The sequence below is a fragment of the Lepidothrix coronata genome, unplaced genomic scaffold, assembly GCF_001604755.1.
Source record: "Lepidothrix coronata isolate B3197 unplaced genomic scaffold, Lepidothrix_coronata-1.0 Scaffold10, whole genome shotgun sequence".
Classification (NCBI taxonomy): Eukaryota; Metazoa; Chordata; class Aves; order Passeriformes; family Pipridae; genus Lepidothrix; species Lepidothrix coronata.
In genome coordinates, this window is record NW_016690190.1 from 4,210,602 (window position 1) to 4,220,759 (window position 10,158).

Genomic DNA, 10,158 nt, shown 5'->3' on the forward strand with positions numbered 1-10,158 from the left:
TTCAATCAAGGTGAACTTATAGCCATTGTCCTCTTTTCTGTTTTGTTACTCAGACAGGATTGATCACCTGAAATGTGCTATTGTGGTTGTATGGAGAATTTCTGGGGTTTGAAATGTGTCAACCACTACCAGGTGTTTTTTGATGGAAAGTTTCTTTCTCTAAATGTTTGTCGTGCTTAACACCATGATGTCAGGATTTCACTGAGAAGCCCTCAGAAAGGTGCAAACTGGCATTCATTCAGCCTTGCATGCTCTGAAATATGAATACTATTGAGTGCTCATTTCCACTCATCCAGCTGCTAGAAAGTATATTCTCTCCATCTCAAGACATCACTTTACACTGCAAGTCAAAATTGTTTTTTTAAATTACATCACTGTCATTAAAACTGCTGGTGGTGCAAATCCTGAACAGCCGCCATGCCAGGACTGAACACATAACTCTGTGATGAAAAGAAGATGCCAAGGTGTGGATGGAAGGGGGTAGTTTACTTTACTAAGAAGGACTCCAGGTGAGTGCAATTGCCTGCTCTGGGACTAGCTGTACAATGCTTTTCATTGTCACAGATGGTAGGTGTTAGATGATGCAATGTGTATGGTGCCAGACAAATTACTTTTTTAGCTCATTCCTCTGGAAACAGGAGAAGAATCTGAACTGGATTTCTGTGCAAACCTGGAGCAGGAGCTGCAAGCTGCAAACCCAGCTGAGACCTAAGCAGTGAATGGACCCAGTCTTTCAAGTGAAGGCAGGGACTTGCTCTGGGGAAAGGGAATTACACAGAAATTGCCTGGAGTTTGGAACAAGTCCACTTAGTTTTAAATTAAGCTGTGGATTGGGGAACACTCTTATTCAATGGATATAATGAACCTAAAAGTTGGAAAAGGCTGCTCCTAAATGAAAGCCTTGATGCAACTCCAGCAACTGCTACAACCAGAAGTGTTGAAACGCCATGACAAAAGTTGTTCTCATACTGCTTTCAGGCCACGTTGAAATTAAAACCTAGGGAAGAGGGCTCAGTTTGGTGAATTTTTTTTGTTGTTTTGTTTGTTTGTTTTGTTGTGTGTTTTTTGTTTAGTTTGGTTTTGTTTGGGTTTTTGTTTGTGGGTTTTTTTGTTTGTTTTTATTTCGTTTGGTTGCTTTTTTCTTGTTTGTTTCTCACTCCTCAACAGTATTTCCAATCCAACACGGCCCCGGTCAAAATGGCAAGCTCTAAGACAGCGAGGCTAAAGTTTAAGCTCCCCAAACTCTGACAGCCAAAGACGATCCGGGCAAAAGCTGCTGTGGATGTTTGTACCTGCAAAGGCAGCTGAAGCCCCGACGAGCCCCCGCACAGGCCGGGGGGTGGGTACCATGAAGTGCACCCCCCGACCCTCGGCTCCCCCTCTCGCTGGGTATCGTGAGGAAGAGGTGGGGAAGCTGCCTGCACTAACAAACCCAGTAGGGGCACCCGGGCCAGCCCCGGTGCCGCGGGGTCCGCGCCGCCCCGCCGGGCTGTCCCCCGGTGCGCTCCCCCGGCGGGGGGAGCAGGGGGAGCTGCCGCCGAGCCCCGGCGGAGCGCAGTGGCCCCGTCCCGCCCCCTGCCCACCCCCGCACCCGCCCAGCCCCGGCAGCGGGGGCGAGGCTGCCCCGCGGGTGACCCGCCCGGCGGGCGCGCCCCCTCCGCATCACACGAGGGGGCAGCGCGGCTGCTCGCTCTGCCCCGGCGCCCGCCTGCCTCCCTCCTCTCGTCGCCTCGCAGCAGCCCGGGCTCCGCCGAGTCAAAGCGCGGATCAGGTTCCCTGCCTCCAGTATAAAAATCTCGGCGAGAAACCTCCTGCGGGAGAGAGAGACGGGGCGCGGGCGGAGCGGGGCGTGAGACGGCGGCCGGCGAGCCCGTCCGTGGGGAAGCGAAGGGACGCGCGGCGGCCGCACCAGCCGCTGGTCACCGGGGACGGTCGCTGCTCGCCCCTTTCAGCTGCGCAAGAAGAGCTTTTTGACGCCCGAAGTAAGTCCGAGGCGGCGGCGGCGGTGGCGGCGGGGGCTCCCAGAGGGAGTGTGCCCGAGGGATGGTACCCCCTAGCAAGTCTCCTCGAGTCTGACAGCGCTCGCTCCCCCAGGGGCAGGGTGGGAAGCACTTCCCCCTTCCCTGTCTTGGCTCCGGGACACTTGCCCCAGCAGGGCTCCGCAGAGGGTGGCCGGACAGAGGGGTCATGGGGCTGGGTGGGAGCCCGGACCCAGCGGGGTGGTGGCGGGCACCTGATACCACGGAGACATCTGCCCGAGGGGCAGATGGGGGGCGAGGTCTGGGGGTGTCCGGGAGCACCCCGGGCACGGGACCGCGCAGTGCCGTGGTGGGGAGTCGGCGGCGGGTCGGTACGTGGGAGCGCTTAAATGCCCAGGCGGGTGAGAGGGAGAGAGGTGGCGGTGGGTGACGTGACCCAGAGGGAAAGGGAGGCAGGAGTCCTCGGGCGGGTCCATTTACAGAGGACAAAAGGGCAGCGAAGTGACCCCGGAGCGGCAAACCCCCTGCGGGTCCCAGTTACCGTGTGCCAGCAATGTCCCGGCTGAGACTCGGGATAACGAGTTTAAGTTGTACCTTCAGACCGAGCACTGCAACTGATATTTTTTTCTTGGGACTTTGCCTTCTTATCCCTAGTTTACTTCTGGTGGAACAACTGAATCTAGCAAGTGCTGATAGATCTATTTAAAACTTAGTTTGTGTCTTCTGCTTCCTCCAGAGGGATGGGTTGGGAGAAAGTCTGAGTTAACAATGGTGAAAGCACAGTTTCCTCTTTGTTGAGCATGTATGTTATTCTGCAAATCTGTTGTGGTCTCCAATATTGGCGCTTCTAGCTCCTTACCCTCCTTTTCTCCCTCCTTTTTAAAAGTAGAACTTTTCATAGGGGAAACGTAGTCTTGATTCTTTGAGAGCTTATCTGCTCCTTTTACATCTTCCATCTTTTACATCTTTCTCTTCCACACTGCAAATGGCTTTTGGTGAATGTCTACTGTGCTTTAGCTTAGAGATACACTTGGAATTTGGCTTCTAGGATGTAAACCTTAGAGACTGGTTGGTTCTTGGGAATGACATGTTAAATCTTTCTCTGTGAGATAACCCTGCATCTATGGATAGTGTTTTAATTAGATCCTGTTTGATTTAAATTACTTGTATTACAGTAGAGGAACACTTTACCTGTGGCCATCAAGTCTTGAATTCTCTGCCCTTTCCTTGTTTTGCCTTTGGGCATTGATTTTTTTTTTTTTTTTTTGAGCTTTTAGCAAAGCTCAACTTTTTTTAGCAAGAAACAGTAGACTGAGTGTGTAACTAATGGTATTAGGGAGAAGGAGGGAAGGGGTGGGGAGAGAAAGAGAGTAGGAAAGGAAAGTTGTTACAAAGAAATAATTTTACCTGGTCTGAACAGTGGTCTTGAGCTGATTACAAAGCAAATTTAATGTTTCTGTGTGTTTGTTTTGTTTTGTTTATTTCAGTTTCCTCCTTCCAAAGGAATAAAAATAAAAAAAAAAGTCTGAACTTTTGATCATGAGAAATGGTTTGAAGACAAAAAGGAACCTATGTATTTGTGGCAGAATTTATTAATTTGCTGGAGAAATTAAAATTTGGAAGTGCACGGACAGGGTACTTCATTGGACTAAAAAAAAAAAAAAATCCAAACCCCCAAACCAACCCAAAAAAGCAGTAACAAAAACCTGCTGCATAATTTAGCGAAGGAAAGCAGATGTTTAATATACTCCTGTCTTCAGGCTAAGTTAAACTCTTCGGTGACTTATTACACATGAAGCTTTGTGTGACATTGAAGGACCAAAACTTACTGACTTTAGCATGCTCCTAAGCCAGCTCTTGGGTGGGAAAAGGAGAAGCCAGCAACAAAACCTTTTTTTTTTTTTTTTTTTTTTTTACAATTGATAAACCTTTTTTTATAGCGTAGAAAAGGCCTAAGAAAAACAGACTTTTTGCAGTTATCCGGATGTCTATCCCCAGATATTTGAGATGCAGTTTGTGGCTGATACACCCTTGCCAGCAGAAGGTTTGTCTTGCTATAGTATTACAAAACATAGCACTACTATCCCAGTACCATATGCCTGCCTGTGTTCTACGCCCATAATGACACTGGGGACACTTTGGAGGCTTATCTTATTCCTGACACAGCTGTACTGATGGATGTTTTGCGTAGATTAATCTTTCTGCCACAAATGTGAATATTATTACTTAGTGGACTTCTAGCAGTCATGGCTCCAGCGAGGTACTTCCCTGACACGTCCTCTATTTCTTCTTGATTGTTCTGGCAATAGTTGTTACTGAGTGCTCAGATAATAGTTTAAAATAATGCTTTACAGAAGCTCTGAAAATGCACTCATTTTTTGTTTTGTTTTGTTTTTGTTTGGTTGGTTTTTTGGGGGGGGGTGCTGTTCAGATTTTTTATTTTGTTGTTGTTGGTCTCCTTTTTTTTGTTTTGGCCAGGAAAGATACAATTTATCTAGTGTTATAGTGTAACAAGTGTTTTAGTGTAACACTAGAGCATTAGGGATGGAGTTGGCATGGCTCATTGCTCTTGCTCTGTTCAGGCCCCCTCATTACCTACATTCCCAACCGTGGCGTTTTCTGTGGGAATTGGTCTTTAACAATGTCCGCTTTGCTTCGATATTTACAACCTCTTGCTGATCAGTGTATCAAAAGCATTTTCATTTAGAGGATGCATTTCAGGACTTTAATTGAGGAAATCTCTTTGTTTCAGGCCTCTATAATAAACCATTCAAATCGCTGTCTTTGAACGAACTAGGTCACTGTAACGCGTGCACACATAGAGTGATTCTCATCTGCTTAGGGTAGCCGAAACTCAGTTGAGCCATATCCCTGGTGAGCTTGTCCCTGATTTATCCTTCTTGGACTGGCTTGTTCACAGGGAGCTTATGCTGAAAATTCACTGCTGGAGGTCATTCTCCATTCTTGGCATCTCTGGCAGCCTTAAGCTTAAATTGCAGTCTCGTTTTCTGTCCAATCAATACCACTCTTATGTCGCTGAGTTTCCATGGTGCCCCCAATCTTCTGTCTACATATTGATGTCTGACAGCAGGAATAGCATTCTGTGTCGCTATATATACTTACTAAACCTGTCAAAACTATTTAGGGTCTGTCGCACTAATTTATATCCATATCCTGATATTATTTGTATCTGTTGAGCTTTGACTGATGGAACTCGCTGCACTAAGGAATCAGCCCCAACAATGCACTCCAGGGATGGCTCAAGGAATGGATGTTTTGAGAAAGGGGAAAAAGACTCTCTTCTAGAGTAGCTGGGGTAGTCTAGAATCCTTTGAGCACAAAAGAATCATTTTGAAAACATCCAAGTCTCAATGGCTCCAAGTTAATTCTTTGGAAATCATTCTTCATTGTGCTGCTCTGAATGCACAGAGGGTCCTCTCTGATGGAGCCATGCAGAGGAAAATAAAAAAGTGGGCATTGTCAAGTGTTCAATGTGCGTTTGATGAGAGGTGGGGAAAATTTGAGTCAGTTGTCTTACATCAGTTTCTTCAGCAGAAACACTGTGGAAAAATTAAATTAAAGGAGCCAACAACGTCCTCTGTAATGTGGATGTTCTTGTTTTACTGCAATAACTCACAGAGCACAGAAGTTGTGTAAGAAATGATATGGTGGGGTCTCTGTGGACTGACATAGCAGCAGCTAAACTAGGTGAGAAAAGGCATATCTTTTGTGTACCACTAAATTTCAAGGTACTGATTCTTGTTATTCATGCCAACAGTAATAGACTCTAAAAAAAACAATGGATTTTTTTTTTTATTTAAATATGCTTTTGAATTGAACGGAAGTGGTCATCAGCTGAAGAAACTCTTTAATTTCACTACCTTTAACATGAGATTGATCCAACTCTTGAAATAGGAACTGGCAGTCGGTATGGGATTTGCTGGCTAAAATTTTTCTTGTTCTGAGTTGCCAGAAGAACTGATTTTATGATGTCAAGTTCATCAATACTTTTCAGACCCTCTTCAGGCTCCTACAGTCTTCTCACTAATGAATACTTTCACTCGAAGACTTAAAAAGCCCCACTGCAGGTGGTAGTATTAAAGTAGTTCAGTTTATGTTTTCAGCTATGGTTTACTTTATCATCATGGAAAGAGTCAGTAGGACTTTACCAAAGTAGACTCTCTCTTGGCCAATACATCTCACCTTCTTTTATTCCAAGGAGTAGAATCACTGAGCCATTTAAAATATCTGGCTCTGCCTTCTGCAGTGGCACCATGATGGTTCTGTTGTTTTTTTAACTTTTTTAATTTCCTTCCTTGCTTATATGTGGGAGTGGCTTTGTAAAAGCTGTAGTCATCTTGCAGACTGCTTTTTAATCTTTTTCAGACTGAAGATTGAGAGAACGCAGCTGTAGGCAGTTTCATGGGAGATGAGAAGGGAGAATGTGAATGTAATAAAGAGCTAACTATATTACTGATACAGCCAGGGGATTTTTCACCCTCACCATCCCTCTACTCCAAAAAGCCACTGCCCTTCCTTGCACATTCTGGTTTCAATGTGGATAACCTCTGGAGGTGAGGAATGGAGCTAACTGTGTTTGAGGCAAAATCCAGTTCCATTAAGTTAAGCAAAATATATTAATGTGTTTCTTTGGGCCCTAGGAGCACACTGCTCAGTCAGTGCCACTGATTGCACGGCAGCTGCAACAGAGGGGTAAAGACTTAGAGCAGAAGAGCATTACAGGAGCTGGGGACTTTCTGATAAAAATAGTCTCTGAAAATAAATAGTGCTTGGGGCTCCAGTACACTGCCATTTAGCAAACTGCAAAGTTCAATTTTAAACTGGGCCTTTCTCCTTTGAGGCCTGCCAGCACTATTTCAGAGCTCATTAAAGATTTCACAAGAGTATTATAAAAATCTTCCTTCCTCATTAGTTTCTACACAGTTTCAGTGTAGCTTGGACCTTGTAAACATCCTCTATTTAGTTGTAGATTATATCATTGTCAAGTGCCTGTGAGAAGGGAAGAGAAAGGAGAAATTCTGTAACACCTCAGTGTAAATGCATGTTTTGGAATTGGTCAAACAGCTGGCTAACAACTTAAATTGAACAGAATTTTTGCCATCTTCCAAAGATATTTTTGGAGCTAGTCCCTATCTGTACAAAAGCTCTCCTCTTAGAATAAAACCAGACAGAACAGATGGGAGGAAAGAGGAGGCTAGATAGGCTCTGCTTTTCTTCTGCAAGCATCCTTCTACACACCTGGGCTGATGCTCAGTTGTCTAAGGGAGGCTGGTCCAGCTGGCAGTGGAGACAGGCACAGGACTGCTGAAGATGGCAACAAGGTGGAGGTAGCCTATTTCTTAGGCTTGAGTGCAGAGTTGGTCTTGACCTCCTGAGCTTGTTAAGGCAGACAGACCACTCTGCTCTTGTCTTTACCATCTGACTTTGCTAACTGCATTATCTGTTGCCTTATGCTGCCCCGAAAGATTAGAAAGTCAAAAATCAGATAATTTCACTTTATGGGTGTATGGGAAAGGAGGAATTCCTTGTGTATTGACACAAACAGTAAATATATAGATATCTGTGGAAGCAGAGTATCCCTGCTCGATTGAAGGCAACAGAAAAAACTGAACTAACTTCTCAGATTCAGTTCCAGTGAATATCAGGCACAAAAACTGTTTTGTTCTTTTTTCTTTTTCTTTCTTTCCCTCAGTGCCATGTGAACAGTGGCATTAGTTTAACAACCAACTAAAAATGATATAACTATTGCATTTAAGGCTTCCTTGTTTTGACTGGATCATTAATACAATGGATTCATTTATGTGTGTGTTTATTTTTTTAGCTCTACTTCTCACACATCGTGTATCTCGAAGCGCAAAAGAGTCTTAGTAGTGCAATGCAAATGTATGTACCCATCTGTAGCCAACAACAGAAGGCTCACAGTCTGTAGCATCTTTGCCTCTGGGATAGGAGCATCTAAAATGTGCTTAATGCTGAGTGTAAGCATTTGTCATATCAAAATCTTTAAATTTAAAGATATTTTAAAGGTGGTTTTGCCTTTGTCTTTTTTTAACAGGTTTACAGCATGTGAGCAACAGTAGAAAGACTGACTTCATCTAGAAAGACTACCGTGATGCACTTTTAGGCACTTTGTTAGATGGTAAAGGATGGATCTCTCAAGAAAAGTCTATTGACTTTGAAAGTGAGATGGGAAGGGAGTTGGAAATAGCCTTGGTAGAAAGATGGCATCTCTAATATGATGATGTCTCTGCAGTGGCACTACAAAGTCACAGCTTGCTTTCAGACAACCAAACTTCTTCCGTTTCGATATGGAGACCTTTCTCAGCTCACTAGAAAGCATATTCTTCCTGTTGAGCAGAGATTAATATTAAACCAGGCACACATCTTCCAGCAATTAATTAGGCAAAGTTGATGTTTCAGCAAGAGCCTCATCAGAATAAGTATTATAGAATTCACACTAAGATTTAGAAAGAGTACCCACTTCTTTGTTTTGGTAGCAAATTCTTCAAAATAAGGTGAACTATAGTGCTGGTAAATGGTTGGGAGTCTTCTTGTACTTCTTGCAGCAAAGCCTCATTGCTTTAATTGAAAATGCCTTTGGAGTTAATCATCTTTTAGTAAATTAAAGAAAAATCAAGAGATTGTTCTGATATTCTGCCTAAATTCCAGTAGGAAAACGCTTTGTTCCTTTAGTTTGAATAATAAAATTTACATGCTAGAAATAGCCTCCCCACCTCTATCACATTACACAGAAATAATTTGAACTTGTTCTACCTAGGATGGTTTCACCTGGAAACTCAGTCTTCTATGGTACTGGCTTAGCTTTCCTCCCGGTGCTGACAAAAAGCCCCTGAGATGCTCTGGTTGCTTCCCAGTAGCTTGTGCCACCTGACTGCCTGGTTGTTTGCTTGGATTACTGCCTTCCCAGAGGTCAGAAAGATGTTTTGCTTTGTGCAAGAGTCACTTGCTTTTATTAGAAGCCTGTCTGGCTGCAGCTGATATGCAGTAGGGACGGACGGATGGAAAAAATCTACCAGCTTTCCCTTTAAGGCCAACAGATAGGATTTTCAGCAGTCTTCCAAAAATGCTGCAAGCTTTGATTAAGGAACTTCATGTCATTTCACTTATTAAATCCTCACTTTTCTAAGCTGTCCCTTCAGCCCGTGTTTCTTGTCCGATTTGCGCGTTGTCAGACGCTTTTGCTAATCTCTGTAGTTGATGTTTGCTTAAGTGATTATTTGGCAGAAGCGTGTGAGCGGGCGTGTGTGTGTGATTGCTGTTGGCATGGCAGTTGGTATGATATGGCATTAGCATACTTGTTCCATGCTGTGGGCCTCCTCCTCTTCTAGGCTTATTTATGCAGCAGAAGGACAAAAAAAAAACCCCAAACCAAACCAAAAACTCACGGGGGAGCCGGTTACGGTATGGTGATCCTCTAGCAGGTTTGACCAAAGATCTACAGAGTTCAGAGGAGCCTAAAGGTTGCTTTTACTTTCTTTCTGTTACTAATCCTAAACAGACCATCCACCAGCAGAGGATTTACAAAGAGCTGCAGGAATTATGGGCTGCCTAAATAGGGGCATATACATTGAATCTAGTCTTCCCTATGCTTGCAAAATAGCATGGGAACTGTGTTTATGGGATGATAAGGAAAAGGCAAGCTCCTCTCCCTTCATATTTATTTGCTCAAGAACATGTCTTTAAATGGGACATGGGTTTTAGTTTGTGTTTTGGACTCATTAACACTGAGTGGTTATTGGAATTATTTGTATATTTTGTATGTTTTAGGAGGTGCCATTCTCTTCTTTCCATCGCTAGTAATTTGAGATATAGTCTTTGCACCTCTTGTGCAATGGTGGAACATCTTTATGGGCTCTGAGTTACCTCACTGAGAACAGTGGGATTTACTCAGACAATGTAAATGTAAAAGTGCCTGTGAAATCTTTGCTTGATCAGTGCCTTCATTTATAAGTTTAACACAATTAGTGGAAATAAAAATCTCTGATGACACAGTACGTGTTCAGGTCCATGCCCTTTGTGAGTGTGTGGGGAGGAAATCTCTTGTGATAAGTTTTGTAGCAATACATTTAGCATGGGGCCTTTGACAGCTTCACTTGATATTTTTCTGGACATCTGTTTAAGCATGAGCTGCTCTTGT

At 43.9% G+C, this 10,158-nt stretch overlaps 1 protein-coding gene across 1 annotated transcript in view; it reads left to right on the forward strand.

Moving 5' to 3' along the window:
• The first annotated feature begins 1,682 nt into the window (after positions 1–1,682).
• PTN (pleiotrophin) overlaps positions 1,683–10,158 on the forward strand; it is an 80,211-nt gene continuing 71,735 nt past the window's right edge. The window contains exon 1 of the mRNA XM_017804897.1: positions 1,683–1,982. The gene's annotated coding sequence lies outside the window, so the exon portion shown is untranslated. The remainder of the gene's footprint in view (positions 1,983–10,158) is intronic.